This window comes from Urtica dioica, chromosome 2, assembly GCF_054948205.1.
Source record: "Urtica dioica subsp. dioica isolate 48M chromosome 2, U.dioica_male_clone48M_v1_H2, whole genome shotgun sequence".
In the NCBI taxonomy this organism is placed as follows: Eukaryota; Viridiplantae; Streptophyta; class Magnoliopsida; order Rosales; family Urticaceae; genus Urtica; species Urtica dioica.
The window spans coordinates 30,547,568-30,556,431 of NC_142757.1; the positions used below are offsets into that span (position 1 = coordinate 30,547,568).

The 8,864-nt window shown below is 34.6% G+C and overlaps 1 long non-coding RNA gene across 1 annotated transcript; it reads right to left on the reverse strand.

The window, feature by feature from the left end:
- Positions 1–2,910: 2,910 nt before the first annotated feature.
- Positions 2,911–3,912, reverse strand: LOC149404308 (uncharacterized). Its single transcript, XR_016302044.1, has 3 exons — positions 3,722–3,912; positions 3,540–3,642; positions 2,911–3,208 (listed from the first exon to the last, which is right to left on the reverse strand). It is a non-coding gene; the product is annotated as an uncharacterized LOC149404308 (long non-coding RNA).
- Positions 3,913–8,864: the final 4,952 nt, after the last annotated feature.

Consider the following 8,864-nt stretch of genomic DNA (forward strand, 5'->3'; position numbering starts at 1 on the left):
TTCCAAGTCCCTACATTGAAAAATGGTAAAAATATTAGCTCATATACACCAAACGACATGATTGTAATTAACATATTTTGTCCGAACACATAAAAGAGCTGGGATCAATTTTTAGGATTTTTGGTGGGTAATATATGAATATACATAATTGTAATATTCAAAATATAATTTATAAATCTTAGACAGTCGAAATTATAAATGATGGAATTATAAAAAAAATCCTCCAGAAAGTTTAATTGTATAAAAAAATGAGTAAATGAAAGTAAAAAAAATTAAAACATCTTAGTCTAGTATATTTCCTGTAAATCATTGAGTAAATGAAAAATAAAAAAACATCTTAGTCTAGTATATTTCCTGTAAATATAATGCCCTAAGTTTCCTACACGTAAAAGAGCTGGGATCAATTTTTAGGATTTTTGGTGGCTAATATATAAATTTACATAATTGTAATATTCAAAATATAATTTCTAAATCTTAGAGAGTCGAAATTATAAATGATGGAATTATAAAAAATAAAAAATAAAATCCTCCAGAAAGTTTAATTGTTTAAGAAAATGAGTAAATGAAAAGAAAAAAAGGCATATTATGTAATTTCTCTATACTACTTCCAAGGAAAGAAGGAAAACGACATACAAAAGAGAAAACGACATATCACTTTGTTGCATTGAAACAGTAAAACGCAGCCTGAAAACAAAGGCCCTAACAATACAACACAAAGTTTCAACTTTTCTAAAAGCAACAGTTTGAGCCCAAATAGAAATTTTGAAGTTTTAAATTTGTAAGAAATTTTCACTGTGTTAGAGAATTGAAGTTACTTTAAATAGTTACAAAAATTTTAATTCCTAAGTTTTTAGAAATTTGAAATTTGTAGAGTTTTTTTTAGAAATTTGATATTGTAAAATTTGAGCTAATGTATATCGTCATTAGTTCAGAATTGTTGCGATCGAGTCATTGAGCTCGATTATGTGATAGCTAAGTAGTATGTTATATGTGGTATTTAGATCATTCATATTATAGGGAAAACTCTATTTTTGTGGGATTTCTCAAAGTTTATGTCAAAACTCAAATCCAAATAGAGAATGAATTTTTAAGGACAACAAACTGAGTCTAGAATTTAAAGCTAGTGTTCACTGAGTTTATGCGTCTTGAAAGTAATCAAATTAACGAACAAGAGAATGCAATTGCAATGCTAAATAACCCTTTCTTTTATGGTTCATTCCTCTATGGCCTTGATTACAATCATAAAATTACATAGAGTGACAGTTTTTAGTTTTGTCGTTTTAGTAGAATAGAAAATGATGGTGAGAAATTTGAACAAACACCAATAATATTATTAAATTATTACATTGAAATTTTATTATCCTCAACACGTTTTGGTTATCTGTTTCGCATTTATATTCTATAGCATAATATCAATCCAAATAATATTACAAAATAATAAAAAATGTGACCGAGAGATAATGGATAATTGAAGCCTACTTGAAATCGTTTCATAATCGCTATAAAAATAGAGACATTACTTGCTATCCGTCCCAAAGCTGACCCCAATAGACACTGCCGAAACCGCCTTCTCCGAGTTTATTGTCGTAATTGAAATTATTCGTCGCAAAGTGTAATTCCTTCAACGAAAACACCCGCCACGTCTCTTGCTTCTCCGACAAGGCAAACAAAACGCCCTAACGAACTGTTTAATGAAGCAAAAAGAGCTGACTCAGCTTTGATACAAAAGCTTAAAGGTAAATTTGCCTATATGTGCAAGCCTGTGACTAAATTACCTCTTTCGGTATATGTACCTAAGAAACAAGGAAATTCATGCATAAATTATTAAATTGGAGATCCAGATTTACGCTATTATTTCCAATTTCTACCTTGAACCGTGGCTAACAGATATGATTATTGAAACAGATATTGGAGAAATTATTATAAATGGTTCTGGTTAAGTTTCAGATTCATAAATGTTTTATACAAGTAAAAGATCATGCTGAAAGGGCTAAAACAAGCGAAAACGAGTTCAGGTTTGTTTATTCTTTTCATACTTTATAGCCATTTTAATATTCTCAAACATTTTTCCGTGGAAGCTTTATTTGGTACTTGCATTATATTTCATTGAAACATCTAGATTGATCTTTTTTTTTTGTACATAAGAAAAGGAGTTTTGTCATTCTATATTTTCTTCTTCTAACATGAGCAAGTCAGTTGCTCAGCAGGATTAACAAGAACTCTACAACTTTTTAATCTTGTACTTTTGTTTTTAAGGTTAGTTATGGATATTCTAATAATTTGGTGCATTACAGTTGCAATACATGGCATGAGGACGAGAAAACCTTCACATTTGATGGGGAGATTTATTTCTTCTACTTACTGGATGTGCATTTCGTATGTGTATAAATGAAAACTGAAAAACCCTGGTGCACTTGCACTTTTCCAGACTGTTAGAAAGCTAGTATTTGTAAGTTGCAGTACACTTCACATTTCTACACTTGAGCAGTATCATTGTACTATTTCTTCTTCTAATGTAGCATATCTATATATATGTTTTCAGAAATATTAAACTCAAATGACAATGACACATAAGAAAATAACTTTCCCACATATCCAAACTTTCTTTACGATCGGTACAAAAGTAAACAAAACTAAAATAAGCTGAGTTATATATAAAACAAATTATATAAAATAATAAAACGGATGAGTAATTTTCTGATAATAATAATGAGCAAAGTGGTGAAAAAAATTGAGTTGAACAGAAAGTTAGGGCAGAAGCTGATCTTCAAAACCTCAAGAGAATTCGGGAGTTCTTCTACTGGAATTGTGGAGAAGTTAGGGCAGTCCCAAATACTCAGCTCTTTTAAAGATGTGAGTTGCCGAAGACCATGTTTGAGATTTAAAAAATAAAAACTAAGACTACCAGCTGTGTTTATGTTTTTTATTTACCTATTGTTGTATAAGAATGAAATCTCCGACAATAAGTATATACCTGAAGCGAGGAATCGGCGATAGGGCCTTCTAAGTCCCGTCGAAGGTGACGACGAAGAGAGCGGAATTGGGCGGCCGAGATTCTCCGGAAGTGTCGTCGCCAGCAAGGACAGAGCAGAGGTCGGCGACGGGGCGAAAGCAGCTTGGCAAAGGCGGACTCCGCGGAGGAGGAAGAGGTTTGGTAGGTTTGGTTGGACCGTCGAAGTGGAGAGGCTACTAAAGGCGGGATTAAATGCTATTGAAGAAGACGAAAAGAACAAAATGCACACAAATAAGAGAAAATTGAAGTCACCAAACATTCACACATACTGATTTTTGCAAATCTACAATTATCAAAAATTACAAAACTAAAGCACAAGATTCCCGTTATAGAAATAACAGCTCCATTCATAAAAGAAACTGAAATGAGTGAATTGTAACCAAGAATAAGAATCAACCAAGGGATAAAAGAAATTCATAAAAATCAATCGCTGGTGAGCCACAATTCGATCATTGAAAAAAAAAAGTCGGGCTGGAATTATAGAGAGAAAAAAAAAACCTAGATGGGAATACAGACATTTGTTTACCTGGCCATCGAAAGTGATCGTATCGGCTTGCTAAGTGAACCTCTCTCTTCGAACCAGGTTTTCAAAGTAATCAAGCGTTTCCAAGCCCTCGACACTCACTTCGCTGTAATCAAGTGATTCAGAAAACGAAAGACCATTAGAGTAAAAGAAGAGAATTACAAAAAAAAGGGTTTGTATCGAACCTGATATCCGATACGGGGAAGTAGTTTCGGAGAGCGAAAGTGAAAGTGAACGCTTTGTTGTCTGTGTTCCTCACTCTGGGTATCAATGTGAGCTTCCCGGGCCTGAGACACACTCGGAGCCTCAACTTGAAGCTACATAAAACAAAAAAGAAAACGACGGTTAATGAAAAAAAGTGCTCACATTGGGACAAATGATCGAACACCTTACCCGCGAGGCCGGGTCTTGAAATCCTCGTTGGTTGACTTGATTAGGTTTCTTTTTTAAGGAAGAAAGTAGATAATGAAGGAATATTACGATGTCATGGATGAATAACCGACAGCGGTGGGAGAGGAGTCATTGCCAGCGACGCTGGTCTTGAGGCGTTGGAGACGCTTCGGAAGAAAGAAGGTCGGCCTTAAACTCGAGCATTGAGTTTCCGATTTGGTGGCGAGCCCAATCGGTGTTGTGAGGAACTACGGCGTCGGTTCGCGGCAGAGGAAAGCTCTCCGGCGGAGAAAGACGAAGGCAGTGAGAGAGAGGGGAAAAATGAGATCGATTGGAGCCACCGCACAGAGAGAGAGGGAGAAAGAGAGTCAGATGGGTTTGGATTTACGTTTTTTTTTGGTTTTTAATTCAATTCAATAGACACGATGTCATCCTGAACGGCCAAAACATGCACAGATTTGGAAAAAAAAACGTACAATAAATGTCCAATTTATTTTCCATCATTTATTATTATAATACTCCAAGCTGGTAATGCGTGAATGTATTATTTAAGAGATTTGTAAGTAACTAGACCACTTTAAACATGTGATTTTGGATCTAGCCTATGTTTGACAATTTTTAGGGATATAGTCAAATGGCTTATGTGGCAATAATTAAGGTCTGATTTAACCTTATTTATTAACAAATTCGTCACTTTCTCTCTTCTATTTTTTTCAAATAATTTTTTTTTGCATCAAAACTTCAAAAATTCGTATCTTTCTCATACGAACTCGAAATTGAGTGATTTCAGAACCTACAAATTCGTGGCGTCGAGATCTTCAAAAATAGACCCATTGTGTTTGATGAAAAATTATGTTTAATGTATTATATTTACATTTCCATTTATTTTTTTGATATATTTCAATTATTTCCATATTTAAGGTAGTAACATGATTTTTCTACATCCATGGTATTATAAATGATTTTTCATCAAACACAATGGATCTATTTTTGAAGATGTTGGCGTCACGAATCCGTAGGATTTGGAATCACTCAATTTCGAGTTCGTATGAGAAAGATATGAATTTTTGAAGTTTTGATGCAAAAAAAATTATTTGAAAAAAAATAAGAGAGAGAGAAAATGACGAATTTGTTAATAAATAAGGGTAAATCAGACCTTAATTATTGTCACATAAGCCATTTGACTATATCCCTTAAAATTGTCAAACATAGGCTAGATCCAAATTTCATAGTTTCATTTTGGCTATTTTGTTATACTACCCATTATTTAATGATAACTTAATCAAATAATAGATTCATTTTCATCAATAAATAGATTCTAAAATAAGACAATGACGTGTCACATTACGATTGGCTAAAAACGATTAGGAATAGTCTATGAATAGTAACTTACTCATTCTGACTTATTATATTATATAGATATATATAAACCTTGTATAATTTTCTTTGGACTTAATTCCAACAGAAAAATGAACGTGACTAACACACTCTACACATCTCGAAATCAAAATTAATCTAAGTATGAAAATTTAGAATGTAGATTTTTTTTGAATTTCACAATCTTCCCTACTTATTAGAATTTACGTCCCGAAAATTAACAAGAAAGTTGAAAAAACCACATGAACTCTAACTTGGACATACTAAGTGTCTCTATAAAGCTCAAGATATAAAATTATCATGTCTTCTTCCATTCACAAGATAGTATCAAAACTATCATCTCTAAGTCAATGAAATTGATCTTTAACTTTTGACCACTAATTACTATATGTACTCTTTTTAAGCAGGACTCTAACAATAAAATATAAACATACGGTAAGGCCACGTCCTGAAAACTTGTCTAGTTTTCTCTACACTATTGTCTAACATCCTAACTTTTCCAATGAAAATAAAAGAGTGTGTTGGACCAGAGTTAAACAATACAAAGATGTCATAACAGACTAAGTAATCTGACCTATTACTACATTCGAGGTGTTGGCTAGGGCATCGACATTGGTGTAGGCGTAGATGCGACCTTGAGGTGACGATGGTGTCTGAGTTGCCGGTGGTGCTTCTAGTCGGCCCTGGAAAATCTATGGCCCTTTGATTTCATCTTGAATGAAGTTGAGTCACCCATTCTGATTATTCTGCTCAAAGTTCTGCTTCGGACAATCTTTGAGGAAGTGTCATGGCTTACCGCACTTGTAACACAATATACTACACATCTTACATTCTCATGGGTGCATCCTCCCACATATGTTGCACTTCGGAAATGACCAAATTTCCGTCTTGACTTTGTAATTTGCATTACCACCATTTTCAGGATGGCTCATCTTCTTTCCGTTTTCATTATCGAGATATTGCGCCTTGTCGACTTGGTTGTTGAAGGGAGGTTGGTCGGACTTCTTATTGTTGCCTATTCCTCTACTTTGAGTCTTCTCTTCCTTCCGTGCCTTGATGTACTAGTCTCGCTCCTCTTCCACTTGAACCAAATGGTATTCAACACGCATTGCATGTTCGAGACAGTCAGCAACAGTGAATGGTGGATGACTTCCACTATCAATAGCTAGAGCCAGTTCCGGTTGGAACATTCTCATCATCCTTCGAACTCTTTCTGACTCGGTCGGAACCAGGTGAGAGAATAATCTTGCCAGCTGGTTGAACTTCCGCACAGCTTCAGTCACAGTCATCGTACCTTGCTTTAACTCCGTAAACTCCTTTTGTTGAGTGTTCATCATGTGCATGTTGAAATACTTCTTATTGAACTACTCGATAAAGTCATCCCATGACATAGCACGTATGTCTCTTGTAGTGGCTACTGTCTCCCACCAATAGCGCATATCACATTCTCGGTTTCCGCTATGTTCATGTGTCTTGATCTATGACATCCACTCATCGGCCACCAAAGATCATTCGATCCTTCAAAATATGAGGCTCTCATCCTCCTGAACTTCTCGTAGATATCATCTGTCACAATGACTTGTCCTATACGAGGTACATTATGGGGAGGTGCAGGTGGTGCTCGTTGACCTTCGTCCAAATTTTCATTCACTTGGGGAATTTGGTTCCTCAAATCTTGTATTCAGCTCCTTGAGCTTCGATATGATGCAGCAGTGTAGTATGAAGCGCCGCCAGGTCAGGTTGGGCTGCTGGCTGAGGTGCATGAGCAGGACCACTGGGGATTCTCTGCACCCTCTTGTTCGGGATATGGAGCAGCATGAGGAACATTTTGCACTGGATCCTCTGTGGCAACTCTACCTCTTCCTATACCTTAGCCTCGTGCCCTTCCTTTACCGCGTCCATGAGCAGCTTGAAGGTTTTTCATCTAAGTAAAATAAAAGTATGACTAACATATAGACCAAATAAAAGTACTAACTTACTTGAGTAATGGAAGTAGCCGTGAGATCGAATAACGAAGAGGGTCATAGATTCTTTGATCTGATACCAACTGTGACGACCCAACTTTTCGGACCGTCTTACTTATCTTACTTTTTAAACTTTAGAAAAACTTGGAGGAATTTTTGTTTAACCAAATTGTATAAAGGAAAACCAAAATTTTAAAGATTTATAAAGAAACAAAACATAAAAGAAATATGAAAAATGCATTTTAAACGTTTCATGAGAAGTACTTAACCAAAATTGAAGATACGAATTTAACACCAAACATAGCGCAAAATACTAAAACATAATCCATATTCTAAATCTCAACTAAATTTGAAAGTGCTTTGAAACTTCATAACTCCGAAACAATTGAAAATAAAAACTTTGAAATTTATTTCTCAAAGACTTGTAGCGGAAAACTTATTTTGTAAATAAAAATCATAACCCAACCCGCTATCGACGTCACTAGTCCGCTCAGCTCAGTTTCTTTGGAAGTTATTTACCTACAACACAGACGCATATTTGTTTTCGAAGAGATGAGCTTGCCCTCAGTGAGAATAATATAATATAAATCTCACAAAATAAAAAGAGTAATGCAATGCATGAACCGTTTATTAGTATTTTAAAACTAAATGGTGACTTGATCTTTCTTTTCTTGATTCTATCAACTTTTAGTTCGGGGTGCCCCTAGGTTAGTCGTACCTATTTCAGTGCGTAGTTTAGAGACGAATATATGGGGTTGCAAGGTCCCACACTTTTCTCTATCTAATAAGCATATCAGGGCCTCGGCCAGAGAAATTTCCCCATTTGAGCCTCGGCCCGGGAAACTTCTTCTTAAAACCTCTCGAGGTGGTACATAAAAATATGACATGTACATAAAAACTTTTATGCATATGCTCATATATAAAAAAAAAACATGACTAAAGAATAAAACATGTATTCTCAAATCTACTTTACTTAACATCACATAGCTCTTATAAAACATATATCGCGAACTACTAGAATTAATCACGCAATCAAATAAGAAAACACATACTCAAACATATAAAGTTATAAACAAACCGTATCATGAATTACACAATCATCATATTTAATTTTGAACTAATCTGTGTTCTGGTGAGATTATTCTCACCTTGACAAATCGGGAAAAAAGCTCTTTGGGTCGAAGACGGAATTGAAAGCTCTACTTGACTCGAGACCTAATCGGGATAAAAGACTATTGGGGATCAGCTAAGAAAAGGATTCAAGACATGCTTTAAGTTCTGGAAACTTTCATAAAAGACATTCAATGGGAAATTACGGAAACACCCTTGGCTATTAGGATTTCGGGGGAAAACTAAAACTCTGTAAAACCTTTTGTAAAAGTTCCAGCAACTATAAAACATTATTTTGAGAACTTTTTATGAGAAAACTCAGCCAAAATATTTTTTAAACTATTTATTAAAAATAAAACAAGTATAAAATCTGACTTCAAAAACTTGTGCCAAAACTAGTCTGCACACTGATCGTAATATAATCAGAAAATAGTATGTATATTATAAAATATTTTAGATTAAACTTTTAAATAGAAGACATATAAAA